The sequence below is a fragment of the Capricornis sumatraensis genome, chromosome 1 (genome assembly GCF_032405125.1).
Source record: "Capricornis sumatraensis isolate serow.1 chromosome 1, serow.2, whole genome shotgun sequence".
Taxonomy (NCBI): Eukaryota; Metazoa; Chordata; class Mammalia; order Artiodactyla; family Bovidae; genus Capricornis; species Capricornis sumatraensis.
In genome coordinates, this window is record NC_091069.1 from 6,189,415 (window position 1) to 6,203,549 (window position 14,135).

General features: G+C 52.6%; 1 protein-coding gene across 1 annotated transcript in view; it reads right to left on the minus strand.

The window, feature by feature from the left end:
- The window catches only part of ASS1 (argininosuccinate synthase 1), a 51,301-nt gene extending 45,751 nt beyond the window's left edge, over positions 1–5,550 (minus strand). Inside the window, exon 1 of the mRNA XM_068977893.1 lies at positions 5,513–5,550. The gene's annotated coding sequence lies outside the window, so the exon portion shown is untranslated. The remainder of the gene's footprint in view (positions 1–5,512) is intronic.
- Between the last annotated feature and the right edge of the window lie 8,585 nt (positions 5,551–14,135).

The following is a 14,135-nucleotide window of genomic DNA, read 5'->3' on the forward strand; positions in this document are numbered from 1 at the left end:
AGGCAGGAAGGACTCAAGGTAGGAAGTGCCTGAGGTTGAAAGAGTAGATTACGGTTTCCAGAACCTGTCTTGGCCCAGCGGCTGAGTGACACCAGAGGCCGTGAGCCCAGCCTACCCAGCTCCTGGACTCCCCTCTGGGCAGCCTCGCTGAGCAGGGAGACTCAGGACCCCCAGAGCCGCCTGTCTATCTCCTAGTTGTGTGCTTGTGTGCGACGGGGCTGGTTGGGGTGAGGAAAGTAATGTTGCGTTATTTGTACAGCTCTAACTATAAACTGCACATAGCTAAAAGTGTGCAATTTAATAAGTTTTGGTGTGCCTACACCCATGAAATCACCACCACAATCAAGATAATGGATGTGTCCGTTATAAGCGACGGCCTCCATTTGTGTCATCCCCATTTTAGAGATAGGGAAATTGAGGCTTGGGTTAAAGAATGTGCTTAAGGCCTCATTTGACTGCTAAGTGCCAGAGCCCAGATTCAAACTCAGATCAGCTAGACTCAAAAGTACAAGGCTACCCTCTCTGGGGTGGGGTGGGGGAGGGCATGGATCCCTGGGATGAGGTGTGGAGTCTGGGAAGCTGCTGGTGGCCCAGACAACCCAGAGTGACAGGGAGAGGTGATGTGAGCCCAAAACTCACCCAGCTTCTAGGGGTCACCCCCACTTTGTCAACCCCCAAAGGCCCTGGAGCCAGAGGATGGGCTCCAGAGTAGGGGAGGGGCAGCTTCATGGAGGCAGACCACCTGGGCCTGCCTGGTTCTGCCTCAGTGACTGGCCCCCGCTCCCACGTGTGCCGTGCCCCCCGAGTGTGGCCCATCACAGCACAGTCACGATGCACTCTGCCCCTGCCACCCACTGTGAGCTCTGTGGAGACAAGGACCACCTCTCAGTGGCTGGCAGGTAGCAAGCACTCAGAACAAGGCTGCTGATTTTGCTGTCTGGAGGCCTGCTCCTCACCTACAAAAATAGAGGGTTAAAATCCCCTCCATGTCTGGAATTCCGTGCATGCTCTCATCTGGAAACTCCCATCCAGAAACTCATGAGCCTCTTCTGCCGGCCAGGCCACAGGCGGAGGGCCTCAGCCTCCGGGTCTGAACCTAGTGATGGAATGTGTGCACCCTGGAGCGTGTGCCTGCATGCAGGGATGTGTGTGTATGTGTGCACAAGTGTGCCTGCATTTCCTCAGGAGCATGTACCTGAGACTGCATGCGTGTACCGTGTGTGTGTGTGTGTGTGTGTGTGTGTGTGTGTGTGTGGCGTGTTTGGACCTGCGTGTGTACAGATTAGCAGGGCAGGTGGGCTGAGAGCATGATGCAATCTGACACTGGCCTTGCTCTTGCTTTCCTGCTGAAGCTCTTCCCTTCCCCCACCAGCGAGGTCCCGGCAGCCCGCTTGCTGCAGAAACTAAAGGAAGCCAAGCAAGCAAGGAGGCCTCGGTTTAGGGGAGGAGGAGTGGAAACGACTAGGGCAGAGAGCAGTGGCTGGGTTCTCCAGACCTGGAGTCCAGGAGCTGAGAGCAAGAACAGCCCATCCCCCCATGGAGCAACTGTGGATTCGGTAAGATTTCGAGAGGAGCCCAGAGCCCAGAGCCGGGCACCATGCCTGTGCCCACCGAACTCTCCTACCACTGTCGGGCAAGCCCCTCCCTCTCCAAGCCTCAGTATCACCATCGGCACAACCACCTGAAAGTCCTTCTGGTTCTGACACCCCAGGACAGGGGGCTTCCCGCCTGAGGACTCAGCATCCTCCCAGCTCCGGCCTCACAGTCGCCCGAGCCTCCAGGGAGGGCACAGGGCAGGTGCCCCAGCTCCCAGGCACATGACCTCTGCTGAGAACACTCATGCCCCTGGTTCCCGGGGCCAGTCCAGCCAACTGGCTGCCAAAGAGGGACACCTGGGAAGGGAAGAAGGGGGCCTCATTCCAAGATGCCTGCCAGCTTGACCTTAGTTGGCAAGGCAGGGGGCATTCTCCAGGGCTCCGGCCAGAACCATCCTGCCAGCTCCCAGTGAACGTGCCCGGCCAGCCAGGGCAGTTGCTCAGCACTAGGAACACTCTTGTGGCTCCCCAGCATCAGAGCTAGGATGACAGAGCAGTTACTATGTTTAGTGCCACACGGGCATCATTTCAAGGTGGGGGCTATTATTACCACCTGTTTACAGATGGTGAGCCGGGGCTCAGAAAATTATAAGACTTGCCCAGGTCTCAAGCTAACAGATGGCAGTGCTGGGGGATGGAAACCTACGCCGTCTGCAGACCACCTGCTCTTTGCTGCTCTCTGTCCTACATGCTCTGGCCTTGAGGGGACCACAGACTGTCTCCTCTTCACTTGACTTGTCTTGTTTAGACACTCAGTCGCGTCTGACTCTTTTGAGACTCCATGGAATATACCCCACTAGGCTCCTCTGCCCATGGGATTCTCCAGGCAAGAACACTGGAGCGGCTTGCCATTTCCTTCTCCAGGGGGTCTTCCCGACCCAGGGATCAAACCCATGTATCCTGCCTTGAGCCACCTGGGAAGCCCATGAATCACCACCAATCACCAATTTTCTTTCTCTGTATATCGTGGCTACAGCCACCTGACTCTTCCTCAGGAACCCCTCCCTCACGTTCTAACTCAGTCGAGCTGGGTTCATTAGTTTTAAAAAACGTTTAAAAAACATTTTTGGTTCTACCTAAGCCATAGAATTCTCTCAGACTTAGGGGTTTGCTCATTTCAGGATTGCAACTTGAACACTTTGGCTGGCTGCCCTCATTCATGTCTGATAGAGCCAGGTTGCAATTCTACACTCTGACCAGGAGGTGCCGCTATCAGGATTCAGCCTGAACGTTCGGTTGACAGATTCAGCTCATTTCATCTACAGCCTTGGTGAGGCACAGAGGAACAATTTCTGTACCTGATGGATGAGCTGAGGGCATTGAGGGTGCTCTAGGCTACATATGGAGCTGGCTGTCAGCTGCAAATTCCTGGGGCCTGAGGATCGATTCAGGAATGCTGGGCTTTCTTGGGAATACCACCAGCGCTCCAGCAAACTCTTTCCGCCAGGGAGAGGGGTCACTGGGGAATGCCTTGACTTAGCAAGTTTGAAACTCCAGTTTTGAGAAGAATGTCTGGAGGTGGGAGGTAGGAAGATTAAGGAGACCTCACCAGGCCCTGGTGACAGGCACTCACTCAAACCCTCTCCAAACAGCATTTGGTTTTGGAGCAAAGGTGAGTTCATTCATTTGTTTATTCTACTCTGTTAAAATGCCTTTGGGTACCTGGCCTATCTCAAGTCAGGGGAGGGCATATGCCACCCAAGAAGGAGCCAAAGTCTGGAAGATCAACTTTGCCCAAAGTGTTTCCTCAGAAAATCAGGGCCATAGACCCTGAATTCCAGAGAGGTTATCTCCCTCCACGTGGATGCCCACAGGCAAGGCACTCACTTCAGAGGCTGTGTGCTCACCGTTCCTTCAGATGAAGGCATCTGACAGTCTTGGCTTGCCTCCCAGGACTCACAGGACCAAGATGAGATGGGGTGCTGGGAAAGCGCTTGCATAGCAGGTGAGTCTGGGACTGTCCCCCACCCCCAAGTCAGGTTCCTGGGGCCCTGGGCCCAAGTTACCATCCCAGTAAGGGGACCACACAAGCCCAGGGGAAGCAGGCAGCTGATTGGGGCACAGGTGGGTACTCAGGGGAGCTCAAGAGTGTGCTGAATGGGGGCCTCTCTCCTTTACCCACCCCAGGCCTGGCCTGGGATCTAGGTGCTCGGTGGGCAGGATTCACCAACTCACTCTCGAGCACTCAACAGAGCCAGTATTACTTGGCACAACCATGCAGCTGGCTCCACCTGGGGCAGCCCCCACCCCGACAGTCTCCCTCCCCCACCAGAACCTAAGATAGGAGGGCAGGGACCCCCACTCCTGAGCCCCCAGAATGGCAGCACCAAGTGGGTCACTCCCCCGACAGTGAGTGAATGGACCCAGGACCCGCTCTCAACAGTACACATCCTCCTAACTTTGGGGGGCTGCCCCGGGACATGTGGGTAGGCTTCCCAGGTGTCGATATTGGTAAGGAACCTGCCTGTCAATGGAGACCTGAGACATAAGAGGGTCAGGAAGATCCCCTGAAGGAGGGCATAGCCACCCACTTCAGTATTCCTGCCTGGAGAATCCTGCGGATAGAGGAGCCTGGCAGACTGTAAGTCCATAGCGTCCCAGAGAGTTGGACACGACTGAATCTACTTAGCAGGCACGCAGTGGAAGCAGGGTCTCGACCACTGGACTTCCAGGGAAGTCCCCCCACAGTACACATCCTGTTACTGTTCCCTGAGCCCTGAACCTGTGTCAGCCGCGACGAGCGGAGAAACTGAAGCTTGGGAAGCTGACCCAAAGCCTCAGCCAGTCCTGGAGTTGTGCCTGCCTTCAGGGCTGGGGTCTGCAGGGGCCCAGAAACCTGCCCTCTCCTGTCCCTCGTCTGGGCGTGGAGGGGAGGGATCAAAGCCCAGGACCTATTTGGTCCATCCCTGGGGAAAGGACAGGTTTGTTCCTGCCCGGGAGGCGCAGCCAGACGGCGCTGTCGGGCGCAGACGCCCCCACTTCGCAGAGAGGAACACTGAGGTGGCGGTGGGGGGCGGGCACTAAGGTCACGGGACCTCCTCAGGAAGAGCTCTGGCGGGTTGGGAGAGGAGTTTCCTCCATTTCAGACTTTCCTTCCCTGGAGGGCGCAGCCGCCCAAGGGGCCAAAGGGAACAGCCACCCGGACGGCTGACATTTCCTGCGGAGCGGCCCCTCCCACAGTCCGGTGCCAGCCGGAAACCGGGCACCGCGGCCGGGCTAGGCGGCCGACCCCACCGGCCAGAGAACGCAAAGGCCCTTCAGAAGGCAGAGGCGGTCGACCGACCGCCCCCCACCCCGCACCTGCAGACGAAGGAGCCCAGCCACACCCGAGGCCCCCGGGGCGGGCTGCCTGGAGCCCCCGAGCCCACCCGCTCGGGGAAACTGAGGCGGGGCTGTGGGAGGGGCCGAGATGCCCAAGCCCCCGGGGGGCGCGCGAGGGGCCCGCGGTGAGCCTGGCACTCTGGTTCTAGTGGAGACAGAGACGGCGGTCAGAGTGCGGGCAAACAAGATCGGGAACCGCACCCCCAGCCCCGCCAACACCCTCCGGGTTCCCGCGGTTCTCCATTTGTGGGGTTCGCGGCATAGAGAAAATTGGATCGAGAAGGAAGAAGATCCGGAAAGGACCTCGGCCCGCAAAGGCGACAAGTAACCCGACCTGCTCCCCAGCGCCCCCTCCCCGCCCCCGACCCGGACTCGCGCCCGGGTCCCATCCCCGCGGCCCCAGAGAGCCAGGAATCCGCTCGCCCGGCGTTTGAGCAACAGGAGTCTGGGCGTCCGCCCCCTTCCCTCGCGTCCGGGTCCGAAGCGGAGGCGGGGCGGGGGGCGCGCGGTCCCCTCCGCCTCCTCCGCTGGTCCTCGGAGGGATCCGGGCAGAGGGCGACCTAGGCTGAGGAGTGGGAAGGCGGGGGCCTCCTTACCGGGCGACCAGCGGCGGCAGCAGTCGGCGGAGCAGGGCGGGTTTCGGTGCGCATCCCGGGTTATAAACTCGGGGCCGGGGGGCAGGGCCCGGGGCGGTGGTGGCCCGGGGACAAGGCGGGGACCGTGAGCGCAGGCCCCGCCCCCGGGCCCGGCCCCCTCGCGGAGCCACTCCGCGTTCGCAGCCACCTGCGGCCGGGGCGGGGCCAGGCGCGTCCCTCCCTCCTCGCTCCTCCCACTTCCCTCCTCTCCCCGCCCCTCCTCCCCCCATCCCACCTCCTAGCCCACTCCTCCTCCCGACAGGTCCTCCGCCCAGGCCGCAGGCTCTGACCGGTCCCGGCCGCAGGCTGGCGGCTCCCCTGGGTGTGGCAGTGGCTGGAACCCGCGCAATGGACAGGGTGACAGCCCCTCCTGCCAGACTTGCCGCCTGGTCGGTGGGGAACGCTCAAGAGCTTCGCCGTGGTTGTGGAATTTAAAAAAAAAAAATCCCTTAGGCTCGTGAGTTTCAGGCCCATTTTTGTCCAGTGGCGGCCTTGCTACAGACCCCGCAATTCCCTCCCTTCCCTCCACTCCAGCCCCCAGCGAGCCCCGAGCCCATTGCATTGGTGAGAAAACTGAGGTGGAGGGGATGATCCTACAAGGTCCTAGCTTCATCCTTCAGTCCAGGGTGGGTCCCTGGCTGTCTCCCCAGAGCCTGGCACCTGACCGGAGTGCACCCAGTAAATAGTGGATAAAAAAAGACTGGCTCACTGCTCACCCATTAAGCAGAAGGGAAAATTGAGGTTCACAGAGGCAAAGCTTCTTGCCTGAAAAATAAACAGCGAGTTGTGACCCCAGTCTGGCCTTCGGAAGGTTCTGTGTCAGGAGTTTCTCAGTCTGGTTTTATAGGCCCTGAAGCATCAATCACTGGAACGGCAACCCAATAAAACAGCGAGTCCCAACCTGTCAAAGGCAATGCCTGGGTTAGGACTGACCCCCAGGGGGCAGCTTCCCAAGTCCTCCCTGCCTTGGACCCTTCTAGGGGTGGGAACCCTGAAGCAGCTGTGCTGGGTTAGCCATTCAGCCGTCTTGGAAAAGAGGTGGGGCGGGGAGGGGGAGGTCATGGTAAGGAGGTTGCCCTGTCCCAGGCCCCTTCCTGCAAATAAGGAGCAGCCAGAAAAAGGGAGCCTTGGCAGAGAGGGTGAAGGCTTAGTCACTCTCAGCTCTTCAGCTTGCCGGTCCCCTACCCACCGCCCCACACTCCGATCTGGTCACCCAGGCACGTCAGCCAGTTGAGTAGCTGTGAGTCCTTCAGGAGGATGGAAGCATCAGACCAACTCACTAGCAGAGCCTGCAGCCCTCTGTACACCCTCAGCCTCTGGCCTCCAAATCCCACGAGTGGCTGTAGTGGGCAGGTGACCCCCATGAGTTCTGTGGGGCTAGGCGACTGGGGAGACTTGAGTCACTTCCTGCAGGAAGAGAAGTGGTGGCTGGGTCCCCTTAGCCCATTCACAGGGCCACCCCTGGGCCTCGCAGAGCCTCTGGCCACAAAACAACACACCCTCAGGGCTCATGGAGCCCCGGGCGGTGCCTTGGCTCCTCATTACTGCCTCCCAGACCAGGGGTGGGACCCATGTCCCCTGTAGTGGGAGGGCAAAGCCCTAACCACTGGGCAACCAGGGAACTCCCTCCCGCCTGTCTTTACGTCTCCATCCTCTGACTTTGTGCTCCATCCTTGCTTCTTCCTCTAAGATGTCACTGGCCCTCAAGAAAATTGGGGAGGGTGTGGATGGATGGGGGCTCCCTTCCGTGGAGCTATTACAGAGGAAGTGGAGGGGAAACTGAGGCAGCCAGATCTAATGTTCTCCCAAACTCTCCAGAGTCACGGTGGCCCCAGAGAGAAGCCCCATTACCCAGACCTTAGGAAGAGAGTGGAGTGGGAGCTGAGCCCCTCCAGTCTAGGATGGATGGGTGGGGGGGATGGGGTTAGAAGAGAAAATAAGATTAACAGTCCTGAGGACGTCTGGGTGGACTTGGGCCATAACCACAACCCTCGTGGTTCTCACTAGATGCTTTTTTAAAAAAATCTTTGATTAATTTTGTATTTGGCCGAATACAACTAAGACTTCAGTTGCAGCACACAGCATCTTCGTTGCAGTACCTGGGCTTCTCTCGAGGTGTGGCACGCAGGCTTAGCTGCCTGGCGCCATGTGGGTTCTTAGTTCCCTGACCAGAGATCGATTGCAAGGCAGAGTCCTAACCACTGAACTTCCAGGGAAAGTGAAAAGTGAAAGTGAAATCCCTCAGTCCTGTCCGACTCTTTGCGACCCCATGGACTGTACAGTCTATGGAATTCTCCAGGCCAGAATACTGGAGTGGGTAGCCTTTCCCTCCTCCAGGGCATCTTCCCCACCCGGGGATCAAACCCAGGTCTCCCACATTGCAGTCCCCCTTAAAAAAAAAAAAATTAGCTAAGCACTTTTTTATGCTTACATTCACTTGGTTTTCACCCTATATGAAGTCACTTTTATTGTCATCCTCATTTTACAGACAGGAACCTGCAGCTCCGAGTGTGCTATCTTCCCCAAGGCCACACAGGATATGAGTGGCAGAGCAGAACTGGAATCTGGGGTCTGGAGCTCTGGCCCAAACCCTCTGCTCTAGCTCAGGCTTAAGTTGAGTTGATAGAGGAGCCGGAGTCTTGGTCCCAGGACTGTGGTGACCTTTGCTCCTGCTGCAGAACCGGCTGCAGCCCAGGGCACTGTCCCTTCCTGATGCATAGGCACTGGTGCTGTGAAGAAGGGTGAGGTCCCAGCCCTCTGCGAGGAAAAGTGAGGCCCGACTGCTAGCAGGGGCCCTGCCCTCGGAGCACTGGGTGGATGGCTGTGCAGAGGCGCAGATCAAGGTGAGAATAGACTGACCTTGGATGGCTCATTTTTCCCTGTTGTTCTAGCAACATTAGTTGAAGAATTTCCTTTCCCTATTGAATTGTGTTTAGCACCTTTGTTGAAAATTAACTGACTGTATAAATGTTGCCCGATTTCTGGATTCCTTCTGTGCCACTCATCTATTTATACACATCTATGTGGAAAAGTTATAAGCAACCTAGATAGCATATTGAAAAGCAGAGACATTACTTTGCCAACAAAGGTCTGTCTAGTCAAGGCTATGGTTTTTCCAGTGGTCATGTATGGATGTGAGAGTTGGACTGTGAAGAAGGCTGAGCGCCTAAGAATTGATACTTTTGAACTGTGGGGTTGGAGAAGACTCTTGAGAGTCACTTGGACTGCAAGGAGATCCAACCAGTCCATCCTAAAGGAGATCAGTCCTGGGTGTTCTTTGGAAGGAATGATGCTAAAGCTGAAACTCCAGTACTTTGGCCACCTCATGTGAAGAGTTGACTCTTTGGAAAAGACTCTGATGCTGGGGGGGATTGGGGGCAGGAGGAGAAGGGGACGACCGAGGATGAGATGGCTGGATGGCATCACTGATTTGATGGACGTGAGTCTGAGTGAACTCTGGGAGTTGGTGATAGACAGGGAGGCCTGGTGTACTGCGATTCATGGGGTCGCAGAGTCAGACATGACTGAGCGACTGAACTGAACTGAACTGATGCCGATACCATACCATCTTGATTGCTATAAGTTTACAGTAAGACTGCAAGTCAGATAATATAGGTCTTCCAATTATGTTTCAAAACTGCTTTGAGTATTCCAGGTCCTTTGTGTTTCCATTTAAATAATAGAAACAGTTTGTCTGTTTATGTGAAAAGCCTGCTTGGATTATGATTGGGGATTACAATAAATCTGTATATCAGCTAGGGGAGAATGGACATCTTAACAATATAGAGGTTTTCAATGCTCGATCATGGTATAGCTCTCCATTTATTTATATATTTGTACATTCTCCAACATTAAAAAAAAACAAAGAAACCTTAAAATTGTTTATTCAGAAATATTCATGGTTGTTTATACGAGCAAAGAGGAAGAAACTCAGATCAGTCTACAATTTGAGATGATATTCACTTGTGGTGAATTCAGTTTTTGTTTTAAACCAGAAGTGTATCTCTGAGATAATGTTGAAACACATTGAGTCACAAAACAGTTCCTTTATTTGATGTGAAATCTCAGTTGAGAATCTTTTAAGGATATAGACCAGTAGGACCCAGAGCTAGAAGACCTGAAGTTTCCCTGCTGAACGTCTTTTCGAGTTTGTTGACCATCTGTATGTCTTCGTTGCAGAAATGTCTGTTTAGGTCTCCCACCCATCTTTTGATTAGGTGGTTTGTGTTTTTTTTGTTATTGAGCTGCCAGAGCTGTTTGCATTCGTCTCTTGTCAGTTGCTTTGTTTGCAAATATTTTCTCCCGTTGTTCTGAAGCTTTTCTTTTCATCTTCTTATGGTTTCCTTTGCTGTGCAAAAGCTTTTAAGTTTAATTAGGTCCCATTTGTTTATTTTTGCTTTTATTTTCATTACTCTAGGCAGCGGATCAAAAAAGATGTTGCTCTGACTTGTGCCATTATGTATTCCTCTAAGAGTTTCCTGGTATCTGGCCTTACATTTAGGTCTTTAATCCATTTTGAGTTCATTTTTGTGTGTGGTGTTAGGAAATGTTCTAATTTCATTCTTTTACATGTAGCTGTCCAGTTTTCCCAGCACCGCTTATTGAAGAGAGTGTATTTTCCCCATTGTATATTCTTGCCTCCTTGGTCAGAGATTAGGTGGCCATAGGTGTATGCATTCATCTCTGGAATTTCTACCCTGTTCCACTGATCTATATTTCTGTCGATCACAACTACAATGAGGTGTCACCTCACACTGATGAGAATGGCCATTATCAAAAACCTACAAACAATACATGCTGAGTGTGGAGAAAAGGGAATCCTCCTACACTGTTGATGGGAATGTAAATTGTTACAGCCTTCCCTGGTAACTCAGCTGGTGAAGAATCCACCTGCAATGCAGGAGGCCCTGGTTCAATTCCAGGGTTGGGAAGATCCCCTAGAGGAGGGCATGGCAATTCACCCCAGTGTTCTTGCCTGGAGAATCCCACGGACAGAGGAGCCTGGAGGGCTACAGTCCATGGGGTTGCAGAGTCGGACACGGCTGAACAACTAAGCAACTAAGCCTAGCACATCTACTATGGAGAACAATGTGGACGTTCCTTAAAAAACTAAAAATAGAGCCATCGTATGACCCAAGCATTCCACTCCTGGGCTGATATCCAGAGAAAACTAGAATTCGAAAGGATGCATGCACTCCGACGTTCACTGCTGCACTCTTTACAGCAGCCAGGACATGGAAGCAACCTAAAGGTCCATCAGCAGAAAAAAGGATGAGGAAGACGTGGTCCATATATACAATGGAATATTACTCAGCCACAAAAAGGAACAAAACAGTGGCATCTGCAGAGACGTGGATGGATCTAGAGATTGTCATACAGAATGAAGTAAGTCAGAAAAGCAAATATCGTTAATATCAGTTACATGTGGAATCTAGAAAAATGGTAAGGATGACCTTATCTGCAAAGCAGAAATCAAGTCGCAGAGGTAGTGAACAAACTTACGGTTACCAAGGGGGAAGTGAGGGGTGGGATGAATTTGGAGGGGGTGGGATGAATTGGGAGATTAGGATTGCCATATATACATATATACAATGCATATAGGTGCCATATATACTATTGCAGGCGGATTCTTTACCTGCTGAGCCACAAAAGAGGCCCAAGAATACTAGAGTGGGTACCCTATCCCTTCGCCAGAGGATCTTCCTGACCCAGGAATCGAACCGGGGTCTTCTGCAATGAAGGTGAATTCTTTACCACCTGAGCTATCAGGGAAGCCCCCATATATATACACTGCTATGTATAAAGTAGATAACTAATGAGAACCTACTGTACCGCACAGGAAACTCTATTCAATGCTCTGTGGGGACCTAAATGGGAAGGAAATCTAAAAAAAGAGTTATATGTATACACAGCTGATTCACTTCTCTGTACAGCAGGATCTAACACAACCTTGTAAAGCAACTGTATTCCAATCAAATTAATTTAAAATAAAAAGGATCCCTGCTGCTGATGAGGTGTTGTGAATAGACCAGGTGAGTGTGGACGTGCTCCATTTGGGAAAGAACCTGTGGCTGTCATAAGGAGCGGCTGGAATCTGCAGCAGGAGATAGAGCTTCTTGGGGCCACAGGTATGGCTGCTCCAGAGCCCAGCTCTGAGATGGATATTTTATTGGGCACCTTGGATGACTTGCCAGGTGGAAGTCTATTCTCAGGCAAATGCCAAGTCTTTCATTTAGAGAAGAGTAACGCCTGACAGGTTGGGGCATCTCTGATGGGTGGTACAAAAGTCCTCATTTTCAGCCGGAGTGCCAACAGATCCATCTTGACTCAGATGTCTGAGCATGTTTTATAGTTTTCAGTGTGTGGGTCTTGCTTCTTTCATTAAATCTGTTTCTAAGTATTTTAAGGTTTTTGATACTATTGTAAGTGATGTTTAAAATTTTATCTTCCAATTGATTGTTGCTAATGTAGAGAAATACAACTGATTTTTGTATATTGGATTTGTCTCCTGCAACCTTGCTAAATTTGCTGATTAATTTTAGTAGGCTTTTGTAAATACCTTAGGGTTTTCTATGTGGACAATAATGTTGACTGTGAACAGAGACAGTTGTACTTTTTCCCTCTGTTTTCTTTGTGCCTTTTTTTCTTGCCTTATTCCAACGGTGAGGACCCTAGCACAGTGCTGGATAGAATTGGTCCGAGTTGATATCCTTCACTTGTTCATGATCTTAGGGGGTCATTCATTCAGTCATTCACCATTAAGTATGATGTTAGTTGTAGGTGTTTATTAGATATTTTCCACAGGTGAAGAAATTCACTTTTCTGTGTTTGTCATGAGTGGGTATTGAATTTTGTCAAAAAAAATTTTTTTTGGCATCTATTGAGATGATCATATAATTTTCTCTTTATTCTGTAAATGTGGTAAATTACATTGATTTTCAGATGTTAAAGCAAACTTGCATTCCCCAAATAATTCTATTAATATCCTAATAAAGTTTATTTTTAAGAAAAAAATACTAATGAATTAAAATGATTTCTAAAAAGACTCTGATGGGCCCCCATCCCTCTTAGGATAAAATCTAGCACCCTGTACTTCCTTTTCTGCCCTCACCACCACACTCCAGCAGCACTGGCCTGCTTTAGGTGTCTTCAATACACCAAGCTGTTCCTTGTTTTATGGTCTTTGCACACACACACTGTTCCTTGGGGCTGCTTCTCTGACCCTTCCCTTCCTCCCACCAGTTGGTCCCTTGTCATATGCCGTCTCTCACGCTGGCACCTGGTAGACACCTAAAGTCTCCAGTGACAAAATGCAGGAGCATTGGGGGCTCTGATCGCTTCTTCCCCTCCCCACTGTTTTGTTTTTTTTGTTTTTTTCAATATTTATTTATTTGTCTGGCTGCATCTGGTCTTCGCGTGGCACTCAGATCTTCATTGCATCACGTGAGATCTTGCATTGTGGTGCACAGACTCTCTAGTTGTGACGCACCGACTCTCTGGTTGTGACGCACAGACTCTCTGGCTGTGGCTTGGGTTCAGCAGCCTCCGGCATGTAGGATATTAGTGCCCCGACCAGGGATCAAACCCGAGTCCCCTGCGTTGCCAGGTGGATTCTTAACCCCTGGACCCCCAGGGGAGTCTCCTCACTGCTGTTGCCTTAGATCACCATCCCTTTGCACCTCTAACTCTGCAGGAGACACCTCGCCTGTCTTCCTGCCTATGCTCACCACCTGCTCTAATGCACCTTCCACATTGCAGCCAAGGTGACTTTTCTAAGGGTCAGCTCTGACTGTTGAGGTCTGTTGTCTGAACTGAAGGGCATGCTCAATGGACGTGATCTTGTTAAATCCCCCGAGAACCTATAAACATAGATGCCGCTTGTGACCGTAGAGTAGGTCCTTCTTGTCCCCCATCTCTCCTCTGAGATGGGAGAGCTCTGCATGTGCAGCTCATGGAGGAGCTTGGGTGTGTAGAGACCCCAACCTTGCACCCTGCGACGGTCTCATGGTTGGCACCAGAAGCCACTTTGCTGCCGTCCAGATCTGGGCACTGGCCCCAGGAACAGGGAGTGCCCTCTGGGCTGGACCCCGGTTTGCCTGTCCTCACCTAGAGAGAACACAGAGTCCGGAGTGGTTTCTTGGAAAAGCTGCATCAGGGAGTTTAATGAGTGACCTGCAAGGCTGTTTTCCACCCCTGATGGTTCAGAATAGCCTCAGAGGTCAGGCAGCAGCAGGAGGCTGGGCAGCTGGATGCGGCTTTGGCCAATGGCAGCGGCAGCTGGAAAAGCAGAGCGGAAAACACCCCTCTGGGGCCAGCTGAGCTCCCTTGGGAGGCATCTCCTCCCCTTGGTGATCATCCTGTGGATGAGGGTGGAGTGGGAAGCAGAGGACTCAGCATCACAGCCTGGATTCCAGGCCGAGTCTGCCCCTGGCTGGGGTAGACTTGGAGCAATCGCTCCCTCTCACCTGCCTCTGTTTCCGAGTTTCAGATGGGAAATTTAAGAGAAGAGAAGGTGGAACCAGGGTAGGGGATAGGAGACGGGGGTGGGAGGAGGTCAACAGAACACACCCTGCTGTGGCGGCTC